General features: G+C 41.1%; 1 long non-coding RNA gene across 1 annotated transcript; it reads left to right on the forward strand.

Moving 5' to 3' along the window:
* The first annotated feature begins 919 nt into the window (after window positions 1-919).
* Window positions 920-11,633, forward strand: LOC133378339 (uncharacterized). The gene is made up of 3 exons (XR_009760967.1): window positions 920-1,008; window positions 1,664-1,765; window positions 10,887-11,633. It is a non-coding gene; the product is annotated as an uncharacterized LOC133378339 (long non-coding RNA).
* Window positions 11,634-14,992: the final 3,359 nt, after the last annotated feature.

The following is a 14,992-nucleotide window of genomic DNA, read 5'->3' on the forward strand; positions in this document are numbered from 1 at the left end:
AAGCAGCAGCTTGGGAACAACAGCAATTGGTGACACACTTCCCAGTATGCAAATTCTGTTTTACCACTATTGGGCAAGAAACAAGCCATCATACAAACAACAAGGTGCATAATCAGTGGGTTTAAGGGGGTTGAGCTGACCACATGGAACCAGTGTTGTTGCTTCTATAGAAGTAAGGGAGTGACGTCAGAGATAAATGAAATGCAAATAGAAAAAGAAAAAGAAAAGACAATGATTTCTTAAATGCAATACCAAACCAACTACAACAAGATTCTGATGAGTAAGGCAGAAAAATCAGCATCCCACAACCAGTCAGGATTCCTAACCCAACTAAAAAAAATCCTGGCAGCCAGTCAGCCAAGGTCACAGAAATCTCCATGCAGCACAACCTGACCCAGAAACTGCAGTTAGTGCAGAATGCTGTGGCACAATTGCTGACATGAGTGAGACCCTATCAGCATATAATTCTGAAATCTGCACTGGTTGCTGATTTTCTACCAGACCAAGTTCAAGGTGTGCTTTCCATGTTACAGGTGCCACATAGTACTTGTTCTGCTCCTGTAAGAATTGATCCTTTAGTGTGGCAGCACCTACTCTTTGGAACTCCCTGCTTATTGACATTAGGCAGACACCTTCGTTGTACTCCTTTTGGCACTGCTAAAAACATTTTTGTTTAGCCTACCCAGGCATGCAGAAGCTATTATGTTTTTATCTGTTTTTAACTCATTCTTGGCTTTATTATTTTGAATGTTTTTAATATATGTTTTTAACTGTTTTTGCCAATAATGTTATTGTCTTAGTTCCTTCTGTAAACCGCTTTGAGGTTTTTTACAATAAAGTGGTATATAAATGTTGTAAGTAAAATACATAAATTCGCAGTCACTTTGGCCCTTGGGTCTCTTTTTGCTTTTAGGAACAAAGGATCTGCCTTATACCAAGTCAGGCCATTTGGTGCCATCTAGCTCAATACTGGTGGCATGGACTAGCATTGGGTCTCCAGGATTCCAGGTAATGGTCTTTTCCACATGCAAAGCATGTGCCCTACCACTCAGCTGCAGCCGTTCTCCTGTTAAAAAAGTATTTTTAAAAATTGTTCTTTTCAATTCACTAATGAGTGCACAGTATACCTAGGGCAGGTCCACACCATTCATTTAAAGCACATTAAACACACATTTGAAACACATAAATCACACCACAGAATTGTGGGAACTGTGGTTTGTTAAGGGTGGTGGGAACGACAACTGTGAGGGAGAAACTATACTTCCCAGGATTTTTTGGAGGGAATAATGCACTTTAAATATGAGTTTGATATGCTTCAAATGTATTGTGTGGATCTACAAATTTGCCTGATGGAAATCATTTTAATTAATGTTTAAAAATGGAAACCAGTTACAAAGTTTACTGGATGCCCATGGGCTCAGAGCTTGGAAGTAACTCGTTAACGAGTTACTTGTAATTTATTACTATTTTAAGTAACGAATGGGTAACTTCATTACATTTTCTTAGTAACAGAACGACTAGTCATTTCCTTACTTTTTAGCAGCAACGGGAACGTTTCTGACGTTACTATTGGATGTTACTTAGGAGGGGGGAGGAGGGGGAGTCTTCTCCTCCTGTGATTGGTGGACAAAAGTCATATGCCTCTCACTATGCTTCTGCGCAGTGTGGCTCTTCCCTCGGCACGAGGGAGGAAGGGGAGAGCCAGACCGCGCTGGAGGACAAGAAAGAAGAGGGGGAAGGCAGCAGCAGCAGCAGCAGAATGGAGGTGAGTATGTGTTACCCTTTCCGGCCCGCTGCCCCTGCTCCCCCTTGCCCTGCTGCCTCCTCTGCTCACTATGCTACTAGCTCTCCTCCACATCACCAGCCCCTCCTGCAGAGATTTCCTTTTATTCCTGCACCCCTAAACAACCACCGGGATGGGGAGGTAAAGAAGCTCTCAGCAGCTATGCCAGCCACAACTTAAGAAAGGTGCGTGTGTGAGAGAGAGCGGGAGAGTGCGAGCGTGTCTCTCTCTCTCTCGGTGAAACAGGTCACAGCTCCACCCGCAGCTTCCCGGCCTGATACTCTTGTTCCTCCTCTTTCGCCGCGGTGATCCCACTACTGCGGCAGCGTGGACACTCCCCTGAGGCAGCTGACTGAGGAAGGAGAGAGGATGGAAGGAGGGGGAATGAGCTGGGTGCTTGTCGCCGGCAACATCCACTCGCCCTCCTCGTCATTGCCCTGCTCCTCTCTCCCTCGGTATCTCTGTGTGGTCAGCTGCGGGCCATTCAGAGACAGGTGCGGAGGTGGTGGTGACTTCCTAAGCAGTTGCCGCCACTCCTCCCTCCTTCTCCTTTTCTTCAGGAGTGAACTGACTGAGGCGGCTATGACTGCTGGAAGCAAAACCTCCCTTCACCTCAACAACAGCAGAGCGTCCTCAACGAGGGCAACGGGCCTCATTATTCTTTTTTTTCCCCTCCCTTTTTTCTCTCCTGGTTACCATGACTCTTACTGCCGTGGTCTGGATGTCAGCCAATCCTTTGCTCTCCCCAAGGGCCCGCCCCACTGCCCACCGAGAGAGAGTCTCAAGCAAGAAGCCTGCAGAAGGTGTACTGATGAGTACAATAGACCAAACATAAGAAATAAGACACAGATGATCAAAATATTGGCTCTTCCACGCAGTTGCCAAACACACACGTGCGAGTGAAATGGTGAAATCTTTGATTTAAACTATAGTGGCCTTGTAGGAGTTGCTGCATGAAAGTGTTTCTCTGCCCACTCCTCCCAAGGAGTACAGTGCATAAGCCCACCTCTACTGGTAGTGTTAAAAATGGATATGGTCAGCTCTTTCCTTTCCCCCTCCCGAAATCTGAGCTGTCCTGCCTAACGGTATTCTGAGATAAGGGATGTTTTTAGGATGCTGCCTTGTGCTGGGAAGACATAAAAGACCAAAATAAGGAATGCTTATTTTAAAATATTTTATTTTATTATAAAATGTATATGCTGTCTTTTAAAAAAAGTTTTGGCCACGGGTGATTAGATCATATTAAAAAGAAAATACAAGCCATAAAATGCAACATTAAATCTAGGCAATAAATAGAAACATAAGAATAAATCAAGAGGTATCTCGGTGAAATGTTAAAAGCCAGTGTCATTCATATACATGAGGTTTGTTTGTAATCTTTTTTGTAATGGTACTATTATGCAGTACTGTCACCTCTTTTCCCTCCCTTTTTTTTTGGTGCTGGCACCTGTAGCACTTTTACCAAGGTGTAAATATCGGCACCTAATTTTTAGCAAACAAAAAAAGCTGTGTGTATATACACACGTTGTTGTTATGTGCCTCCAAGTCAACTACGACTTATGGCGACCCTATAAATCAGTGTCTTCCAAGAGCGTCTGTCATGAACCACTCTGTTCAGATCTTGTAAGTTCAGGTCTGTGGCTTCCTTTATGGAATCAATCCATCTCTTGTTTGGCCTTCCTCTTTTTCTATTTCCTTCTGTTTTTCCAAGCATTATTATCTTTTGTAATGAATCATGTCTTCTCATTATGTGTCCAAAGTATGATAACCTCAGTTTCATCATTTTAGCTTCTAGAGATAGTTCTGGTTTGATTTGTTCTAACACCCAATTATTGGTCTTTTTTGCAGTCCATGGTATGCGCAAAACTCTCCTCCAATACCACATTTCAAATGCGTTAATTTTCCTCTTACCTGCTTTTTTCACTGTCCAACTTTCACATCCATACATAGAGATCAGAAATACCTTGGTCTGAATAATCCTGACTTTAGTGTTCAGTGATACATCTTTGCATTTGAGGACCTTTTCTAGTTCTCTCACAGCTGCCCTCCCCAGTCCTAGTCTTCTTCTGATTTCTTGACTATTGTCTCCATTTTGGTTAATGACTGTGCCAAAGGTACTGATAATCCTTGACAAGTTCAATGTCCTCATTGTCAACTGTAAAGTTGCATAAATCTTCTGTTGTCATTACTTTAGTCTTTTTGACATTCAGCTGTAGTCCTGCTTTTGTGCTTTCCTCTTTGACTTTCATCAGCATTCGTTTCAAATCATTACTGGTTTCTGCTAGTAGTATGGTATTGTCTGCATATCTTAAATTATTGATATTTCTCCCTCCAATTTTTACACCTCCTTCTTCTTGGTCCAATCCTGCTTTCCGTATGATATGTTCTGCGTACAGATTAAATAAATAGGGTGATAAAATACACCCCTGTCTCACACCCTTTCCGATGGGAAACCAATCGGTTTCTCCATATTCTGTTCTTACAGTAGCCTCTTGTCCAGAGCATAGGTTGCGCATCAGGACAATCAGATGCTGTGGCACCCCCATTTCTTTTAAAGCATTCCATAGTTTTTCATGATCTACACAGTCAAAGGCTTTGCTGTAATCTATAAAGCACAGGGTGATTTTCTTCTGAAATTCCTTGGTCCGTTCCATTATCCAATGTATGTTTGCGATATGATCTCTGGTACCTCTTCCCTTTCTAAATATACACACATACAGATATATATATATAAATATGACAGAATTGTCAACCTCAAACCCATCTCCATTCTTCACAGTTCTGTCCTTACTTCATCTAATAGGACTATCAATAGAGATTATTTGCTGGATGAATGCTTTTTGTCATTAATTTTGAAAAATGTCTTTCCATCACAGCCCCTCAAAAATAACGTGTTTATTCTACATGATCATAGGATGACGCAGCTCTAATAAAATCAACAAAGATTTTTGTGGTACTAAAGGCACCAACACACTTACTGTGGTAGGAACCTTTTTCTAGGAAAGAGCCTGTGTCATTATATGCTCCTAGTCTACAATCCTAAACACACATACTACACAGTAAAGATGGGACAGGTTTGGACTGGAGCTTATTGTATAAACACAGAAACATAATTGTTTTCTAGTGCAGATACCACTGTCAGTGCCATAAATGATTTCTGTCTAGGGCAGTGAGATAAGTGTTCCAGTCTTGCACTGGCAGCATGCTGTGTAGATGAAATAATACCAGCATAAACTTGCAGAAGGGGAAATTAATCCAAGTGCTTTGCAACACATTCTCTCATGGTGTGTGTGTGTGTGTGTGTGTGTGTTACCCTTTCTGGCCTGCTTGCCCTGCTCATCCTGCCGCTCCTCAGCCTGCCTGCCTGCCCCCCTGTTCATCCTGCCATCCCCGCTCATCCTGCTGCCCTCTCTCACGCACACGCACATACGAGAGATTTCACATATCCCTCTCAGCCCAAGTGCATCTCTTCCTCTTAGACCACACATACATATACTCTCACCCTCTTTCACACACAGAGCACATACATTCACCTCTACCTCTCCCAAGTGCATCTCTCTCCCACAAATACATGGGCACCTGCGGGTTGGGGGGGAAGTAAAACATTGTAAAGCGGGCTGATTTCTCACAAAAACAGAGAAGAATCTTATCTGAACACTGTCTCATGTTCTAAAAATGCTAGAAACTTACTTTAAAAAAAATGAAAGCAAGGAGCCTGGGGATTATGGTTCCCTCTGGGGGCACCAACAAAGGCTTTCAGGGGCATTAAGGTGCTCATGGGTACCAGGTAGGGGACCCCTGCACTAAGGCATGTATTGGAAATAGTTATTTGGGTTTTTTTCCCTCCAGATTTTGTAGTATAACTCAAAGTTAAAAAACCATACCAAAATGTGTAACTTTAAAAAAACCATTTTAGGATAAAAAATTCTTGAATGCATACACTGAGATAAAATACATATTTAAATATGTGGGTAAATACAAATTCAAATATGGATTTTTGCATGGATCAATGTGGAAATAGGACAGAATGAACTATGAACGAGAACATGCAAAATTGATGCAGACTGGAAAGAGACTGATCCATCCATCTCTGTTTGCCAAGGAAACAAAATCATCAGTATTCAGCAGAAGAATATCAAAATATAAATATTCTTTAACATATCTGCAACAAAAACCTCATCAAAATAAATTATTTCCCCAAGTGATAAAATGAAGGCTTTCTCAGACCCCATTATGTACTTCTGGAAATTCTGAGATTTTAATAACAATAAGAAACTATAATGAAATAATGCTATTTCAAAGTTAAATGAATTATAAATCAAAATATTCTACAAAATCAAAATAATATATTATAAATCTTGCTATAAACCCCATCCCAAACACACACTATTTGCTCTTAGATGTAATTTTAAAAGTAACAAAATGAAGAAGTGTTTCTGTGCTGATCATACCAAACTATGTCTTGGTTGTATTGTACATATTCTGCTCTTAAGTGTTGTTATGTGCCTTCAAGTCGATTCTGACTTATGGCGACCCTATGAATCAGTGACCTCCAAGAGCATCTGTCATGAACCACCCTGTTCAGATCTTGTAAGTTCAGGTCTGTGGCTTCCTTTATGGAATCAATCCATCTCTTTTTTGGTCTTTCTCTTTTTCTACTCCCTTGTTTTTCCCAGCTATATTGTCTTTTCTAGTAAATCATGTCATCTCAGGGGAAAATGTTTGCTTGGGTGAATGTCCCTTAGTTGGTGGCAGGGCAGGGTCCGGGAGGTGGTTAAGTGAGAGAGATTATGCTTGCTGGCTGAGTGGGGGGGAGGGCTGCACTTGGTTTGACATGCAAAGATCTGAGTAGTGGCCTCTGTCTCCCTCCCCATCTCCCTTACCAGAGGAGAGACCACCATTGCTATCATGGATAAAAAGAATTATTCTACTACCTCTGTATGTGTGTGTTTGTTTTTAATGTTGTTTTAGGCAGCAGCCAAGGCCAGCACCTTGTAGGTGTTTTTTTGTAAAAAGTAACTGAAATGTAACTGTAGTGATTACTTTTAAGAAAAAGTAAAGTAATCAGTTACTTTCAGAGCAATTGTAATTGTAACGGTAATTACTACTTTTTGGGGGCCATGTAACTGTAACTGTAATTTATTACTTTTTAAAAGTAATCTTCCAAGCTCTGCATGGGCTACTCAATATATCTCAGCCTAATCTGCCCCTCAGAGTGAAAACAGGAGAAGGGGACCATGATTACCCCAAGGAATAGGGCACACTTAAAATGTAGAGGAAAAATATACAACCATACTGTGAAATCAAATACTTATTGGGATGTAATATGAAGAAATATTTATATAAGCTTGACTGTCAAAGATGTTTATTATTTACACAACCTGTAAAGATATTTGTAGTGCGATCCTATGCATGTTTACTTAGAAGCAAGTCCCAATGTATTCAATGGAGCTTACTCAAACAGGGAAGCGTGCACAGGACTGCAACCTCAAGTGATAACCCAATCCAAATTCGAAATCATGCCACTTTAAGCTGTTTTGCAACTGTTTATACTTGTTTTATGATTATTGGATTTTAAATGGATTTATTTCTTGTTGTGCATTGCCTTGGTTTCCAACCCTACCTCACAGTGTTGTTGGAGACTCCATATACACACACACTGGAGATGTCAAATGCATACACTCCCTATAATAGTTTATTGTAAAAACCAGTCAGTCATTGCAGAACATTTTTTTCTTAAAAAATAAAATCAATATTAGTTGCCTACAAAATAAAAGCAGTGACACCTAGGTAAGCTCTGCCTAATTGCTTTAAAGTAGGATTGGAGAGGGAGAGAAAGATTTACAACACAAACACAATCCTTTGCTATGTTCACTCAAAAGTCCCATGATTTACAGCACAATCCCAACCTTGTCTACTCAAAAGTAAGACCTATTGAATTCAATGGGTTTACTTCCAGTATGGGGGATTAGCATTGTAGCTCTACTCCCAGAAAAGTGAGTATTGGATTAAAGCTTCATATTGGGAAGGTTTTCAGTCATAAGCTGCATGTACACTTCTTTTAAATTTCTGTTTAAGAATTATTTGAAAGATAAAATGTATAATATGCTATTTTTGCAAGTAGTTTTAAAAACCCTGCATTTACACTTTTAATATAATCATAACTGAAATTGTTTACTGTAAACAATTGCCTACCAAGATCCTGCTGTTATTGTTTGTTTGTCTCGTACACACAGAGAATGGAGTTTTGCTACTGCTGAAAGCTATATACTTACTCAATTTATGAGCTTTTCAGATAAGCTGGAAAAGAGAACAGTTTTCTGTCCTTGCAATGGTTTCTGGCTATAGCCCAGAGGTCAACAAATCACTTGTCAATCACACCCCTGACTTCATTTATTGGTTACAAACCTGAAATGGTGGTGTTAGGGCAGCCAGCTGCAAGCTCATTTAACAGAAGTTGTGGGCAGCTGACATTTTGGTGTATATCTCGTGAACCAGACAACCTAGAAACTTTTTTTTAAAAATTAAAACTGAGAATCTGGAGAGTAGGGTGACTCACCTGGAAACCCGGAAAGGACCCCAAAAATCCAGAGTCTCTGGGCAAAAACTGGAGACCTGGCAACCCTACTCTTTTCTTGAAGAAAAGGCAAAATAGGCTGCTGATACACACCTCTTGAGTTTTTGATAGCTGGTAATACAGAGGCTGTTGCAGGTGGCTGGATTGCTATAGGATTCTGTACAAGAGACAGAAAGGGCCCAAGGTTTGACAGTATGCAAGATTATTACCTAAGTAATGCTTTCTTGTGGTTAATGCAAAGTTAACACAACTGAGGTTTTGAAAACCATCTAGCTAATGCAAGCAACTGGCAGAGCAATTACATATGAAAGGCAATGTAGAGAAAGTGAAGGTCAGATATGTAAATACAATGTTTAGGTACCTGCAGTTGTATGTAAATATAGTTTGAAAAGATCAAGATTTCATATTCCTGGAATTTTGGGAAGTAAGTGCTCGTGTGAATTTTATCACATGTCTGTTGTGGACATACAAAACTTGAAAAGGGTAGGCATTGTCCTCTTGTTTGCCATGGCTTTTAAGATATTGCTGGGTAGATTCTGACAGCTAGAGCACAATTGTTATGTAAAAACTGTTCACGTGGTGGCACCCACAAATGCAGCCACTAACCACATAGTTAAAGCAAGTATTGCTACCCCTCTGTAGTTACTTGAAAACGTAGGGAAGCACAAGATTAACCACACTCCATGTCATTGTCAGAGGCCATGACTACCTCCTCATAGGGACACCATGTGGCAAACTTTTAACCAGCTACAACTTGGCTTTCCTTTGCTGAATCCACTCATAGTTTGTCAGAAGCATGAAGTTTTTACTGAAAACTGGCATTTGTAAACTAGCTGGACGGTTGAAGCCATGCTGTTTCAATGTATAATCATTACCATACTTATCATCATAAGTACATTGCACATACTGACTGTTCTTAGAATCTAAATGGTTCTTGAGATCACCAGGGGCAGTTTACACATAATCCTGGCATACTGAAATATGTACATTAATTACTTAATAATGTGCATTCCATAACCAGTAGGATATCCAGAAAGAGCTCCTCTACCTCATGGGATTGTGATGCCCAATCCTTCTTAACCTGCTGGCATGATTCTTTATCCCTGGCCTGTTCTTGGGCTAATTTTCTCTCATACTGGCACCACTGCTTTTCCCACCACCCTCGACCTCCATGACCTGTGCCAGAACTAGTGTCCCTCTTTCACTCCACAGTGTGTCATGCCATTGCTGCTGCTCCATCCACATTTCTCACTAGCCTATCACTACTGATTTGGCTTTGCTTTGCCAATGCATCTTTTGAGAGTCTCCTTTTCTCCTTCTCTTATTGCCCTTCTTTGTCACCTGCAGCAGTAATGTTCCTAGGAAGCAGTGCACTTAGGTGATTTTAGACTCTTGACTTAATGGTCTTACGTTAACATGCACACACAAACTTTAGATGTGAATGTGTCTTATTTCACTGACTTCAAAATGTAGCAAGACAGCTATGCTTCATTTGAGGACCCTCCTGCTTATTCTGCTGAATGGGACCCTGATGGTACCACTGTTCTTAGGAGAATTTCAAAGTACCCTCCCCACCCCCTGGACCAGCCAAAAAAGCATGAATTAGCACCTCTAGGATAATGGAATGATAATTGTATTGAGCAGGGGATTGGACTTGATGGCCTTATCGACCACTTCTGACTCTACTATTCTATGAGAGTCTACCTTTTCAAGCCCATTGCCTGAGACAAATGTCCCATCTGTTTGGTGACCAGGCAATCTTTCATTGTGTCTGGTTTCTCTATGTCCAGTGTAGTCATCCTGCATCTTGTGGGATCTTAGATCCCTTGCTTTTTTGAGAGCCAGGTCCCAGCAGGATCCCTATGTCTCCAGCGTCCTATGAGCCAATTAGCATGAAAGAGGAGTGTATTGGCCACTGAGAGAATCTTCTAAAACAGTATCCAAACCTGGCCAGATTATTCTATAATCTTAGAAGGGGGCATGGCTATGACTATTATGAAGGGACTCTGCACTTCTGATTTTGCCACTACACTACTGGTCCAGTGTGCAGTCTGATGACAATACCCCTTAATTCTAGCATACAGTTTGTGTGTATGGGCATATAATAAAATAACTGACCATCTTGTAAAGCTTTTTTTTTTTAATGCTATTTTTCTGTCTCTGACAGTAATTCCCAGTGCTCTAAGGGCTGTTTGTACTTGAGTGGATGCCTCTAATATAATTTCAGGAAGAAAACAAATGAGGCTTATAAACAGCCAAACAAGCCCACTTTCAGGAAAACGGAGAGACAAAAGGCAAAGGAAACATGCTGCTTTCTGTCTTTGGAGGTCTGGATAAATTATAGCCATTCTCTACCAAGCATCAGAGGTAGTGCCAAGTGGAGGGGGGGCTTAAATTAACCCCCGTGGCATGTAGTTATCGGCAGAGGCCAGACCTGTGGATCGATACCTCAGTGCAGCAAGTCCTGGTGTCAGCTGGGGAAAGTGAATCTGTAAGCTCCTTATTTTTCCATTCTTTTAATTGCAGGGCTTTGTCTGGCATTGATGAAGATGAAGCAGACGCAAACGTCTGATGCTTGGAGCTCTCTGATTTCAGAGTTGATGGGGTGAACCCAGTGAAAAGCTACAAGAAAGACTCAGAACTGATAGACTACTGTATGCTCTCCTCTCTTTCTCTCTCCCTTCCCCCACTGCCATTTCCTCTGCTCTTACCACTGACTTCAAGTTGCTCTTTTGTGCTGATGGGCTTGTCTTTCCTCGACCAACATAGATCGTTTCTAGAATCACTAGTCGATCCATGCATTTTTTTGTTTGTTTATTTAAATCTTACCTAAGTGGATTAGCTGTGCTCCTCCTGTCTACTTCCTGGTGGTTTTGTTCTGCTGCTAGAGGTTTGTCTTCCAATGAGAATTCTCACTGATGGAATTATAGCAAAGTGAGTTCTTCACTGAGGCATACCTAATGCGGATCAGAACAGGCAATGGCATAATTGGGTTTGCGGAGAACTACGGCACCAGAGGAACATGGCTTTTTCCAAGAATTACTCTCTCTCTCTCTCTCTCTCTCTCTCTGTGGTTGCAAATAAAAAATGATACCGGGGTCACTCTTTCTGCCACCCTTTGTTAAAGTGATAACAAGCGTTTTCAGGCACATCTGTTTAGTACTCCCCAAATCCTTGGTTAGTAAAGTCAGCCAGCTAGACCTGTAAATTTCTCTCTAGGGGGGACGGGGGCTTCACAAATCTCTCCGTTTATAAGTCATGTTGCTGTACCTCTTGTTGCTTCTTTCACCCTTATAGCTTGTGAATCCCGTGACATCAGCTGAATTAAGCTGATTTCTCCCCTTTCGTCTAGATCAGATTAGAAAGTGCAGATGCTCATATTATCAGTTGCTCACAACGTAAGAGCAATAAATGTGTCTTAATTCTTAAGAACAGAAGAGCCTGCTGATCAGGCCCTTCTAGTCCATCCTGTTCTCACAGTGGCCAGTGGGAAGCCTACAAACAAGACCTGAGTGGAAGAGCACTCTTATTATTTTCTACTGCAGTTGTTTGCCATCAGACTCTCTAATGCAATGTGACCTACACCTTATCTGTACTAATGACAACATCTGGAAAACAGTAAACAGTATAAATGCATTATAGCATGGTGTTTCCACACTGATAAATTCTAGCAGTTGAAATAAGGCTTTGACCCTCTATTCGGCACTAGTTAGGCCTCATCTTGGGTCCTGTGTCCAGTTCTGGACACCACACTTTAAGAAGGATGCAGACAAATTAGAACAGGTTCAGAGGAGGGCAACAAGGATGATCAGGGGACTGGAAACAAAGCCTTATGAGGAGACACTGAAAGAACTGGCCATGTTTAGCCTTGAGAACAGAAGGCTGAGGGAAGATATGATAGCACTCTTCAAGTACTTGAAAGATTGTCACACAGAGGAGGACCAGGATCTCTTCTAGATCATCCCAGAGTGCAGGACATGGAATAATGGGCTCAGGTTACAGGAAGTCAGATTTCAACTGAACATCAGGAAAAACTTCCTAACTGTTAGAGCGGTACAACAATGGAACCAATTTCCTAGGGAAGTGGTGGGCTCCAACACTGGAGGCATTCAAGACATCTGGACATCCACCTGTTGGGTATGTTTTAATTTGGATTCCTGTATTGAGCAGGGAGGTTGGACCCGATGCCCTTATAGGTCCCTTCCAACTCTACTGTTTATGATTCTATGTTACAAGAATGTGGGTGGCGATTGTCATGTCCTTATGATACCTTCCTCCTTCTTTCAAGGTAAGATTTGCAAGATGAAGATTTTTCTGATTGTTTTCCACAATTATACAGCCTTACCAGATAATACACTATATGTTCATTATGCCACTTAATACCAGTTCTAAGAGAGGCTATTGCCTTCATTTCCTGCTTGTGGGTTGCCTGGAAAAATCTGATTGGTCACTGTGGAAAACAGAATGCTGAACTGGATAGACCTTTGGTCTGATCCAGAAGGGCTCTTCTTATTTTCTTAATCTCTTTCTTGATAAATTACACAGAAAAGACAACAGATGTGTAGCTGCAAGCGGGTGCAATCTGGGAATGTTCCATAGCCAAATTCCCACTAAAGGCATTTTTAAAGATAATAATAGAGAGAAAATATGAGAATCGCAGACATAAATCATACTCGTGCATTTGTTAAGGATAATTTGACAAGTGTGGGCAAAGGATCAGCATCTCAGGGGTACTAGTAGGAATGGAGAGGGCCAGATTCAAATATACTACAAGAAGTGCAAATTAAAACCATACCTAAGAGAAACAAATAATTAGGGTACTTTCAGACAGAAGCTTGTGCAAGTGATGGTTGCATTAAATCAGAGGTGGGGAACCTTTCTCAGCCCAAGTGCCATGTTCCCTAGTGGGCAACATTCCAAGGGCCACATGCCAGTGGTGGGTGGTGCAATGGATGTGACTTTTATCTTTGTGCAGCAGGCTGCAGTCCAGTGACAGAGGTTTCTACATGTACATCTCTCCATCCAGGCAAGCAAGCGGCATCATTACAGTTAAAGGACACGTTCCAGACAAGAAAACAAAATTGGAGGAGAATGTTTAGCAAGGCCAGTGAGGGGTGTGGCCTGTAGAGAGTCCTGAGAGCCAAACAGAGAGGCCTAGAGGGCTGCATTTGCCAGAGGTTCCCACCCCTGCATTGCATCAAGGCATGCAGTTGTCTTGCATTGAGCAAATGATTGCTCATTCTAGCCCAGTACTGCCTACTCTGACTGGCAGTAGTTCTCCAGAGAGTTTCAGTCAGAGGTTTCTCACAGCGCTCCTAAGTCAACATTAAACTATCTGAATGAATGATTTATTTCGATCAAAGATCAGTACATAAAAAAGCATGAGTAAACAAGATCATATAAAGTACATACATTAAACTATCTGCATGCAAAGCAAGTGCTTTGGCACCTTGCTATGGCACCTCCCCTAAATCAGGGCTGTGCCAAACTCTGCAAATTGTTGTATTTCGAAATAGACTAGCAGGATGAGCACAGCTGGTATAGCAATTGTGTCATGAACACAATAATGTTACACCAAACTCCCACCCGCTGGTATCTCTCTCACATGGTACTTCCTCCCCACCTCTCTTTCCTATTTAGCACTGTCAGGATTTGGAGAAGCAGCCATCTAGAAGCAACTTTGGAGGTGGGTATTTGTTTTTCCCTGGAGTGCCTGTTAGGTCTCTGAAGTTTCTGGAAATATGGTATTTATCCTCTATGGCTGAAGTTTAGGGATGAACAGATCCATCTATTTCTGGTACATGTTAATTTCATATGTGCTCATGATGGGGATTTTTTATATACAAACAATAAGCAAAATGTATTCTTTTATAATGCTATAAAAGTTTATAATATTTTAGTAGTTTAGTAGCCAGCTAGAAACTTTTTCTCTTTGGAGCTGTCTTCCCTGACTATGCTGGCACGTATGGTACAGCTTGAACTCTATAAGATAACACAGAACACTGTACTGATCATCTCGGTGCTCTCCAAGACGTAGGAAAGATTGCATTAACTGGAATGCTTAGCTCATAGTGAAAATGTGCTGGTATGTGAAGTACTGAACATTGACAAATTGACTAGAACATAATGCAATACCTATGCAATACCTATGTAATGCCTATGGAATGTCTATGTCTATGTAATACCTATGCAATACTGATGTGTAAACTCCTGATTCATTAATCCTAAAGTCTTTGTCCTGGAATTTATAAAAAACCCAGGCAAGCAGTGCCATGGTGCAGCTCTCCCCCAACATCATGAGAGACTGACTGTGCGCACGTAACCAATAAAGGCCTAACTTTTCTGCAAGCCTGTGACTTCAATTTCATCTAGGACCCTCAGTCCAAAGAATCCCCAAATTCCCCATCACTCATTCGTAAGTGTGTTCTGTCCTGGTTCCACATTAATCTGTAATTTAAACACACACACACACACACTCTTCTTATTTACATACTCTTTTATTACATATTATATCACAAAATACATATTTAAATAGTACTTTATCTGAATGTACACATTTATGAACATATTTAATCCCAAAATATTGTTACTTATTTGAGCTGTATTGCAAACTATGGAGAAAAGCATATCAC

Source organism: Rhineura floridana, chromosome 2, assembly GCF_030035675.1.
Source record: "Rhineura floridana isolate rRhiFlo1 chromosome 2, rRhiFlo1.hap2, whole genome shotgun sequence".
NCBI classification, from domain to species: domain Eukaryota; kingdom Metazoa; phylum Chordata; class Lepidosauria; order Squamata; family Rhineuridae; genus Rhineura; species Rhineura floridana.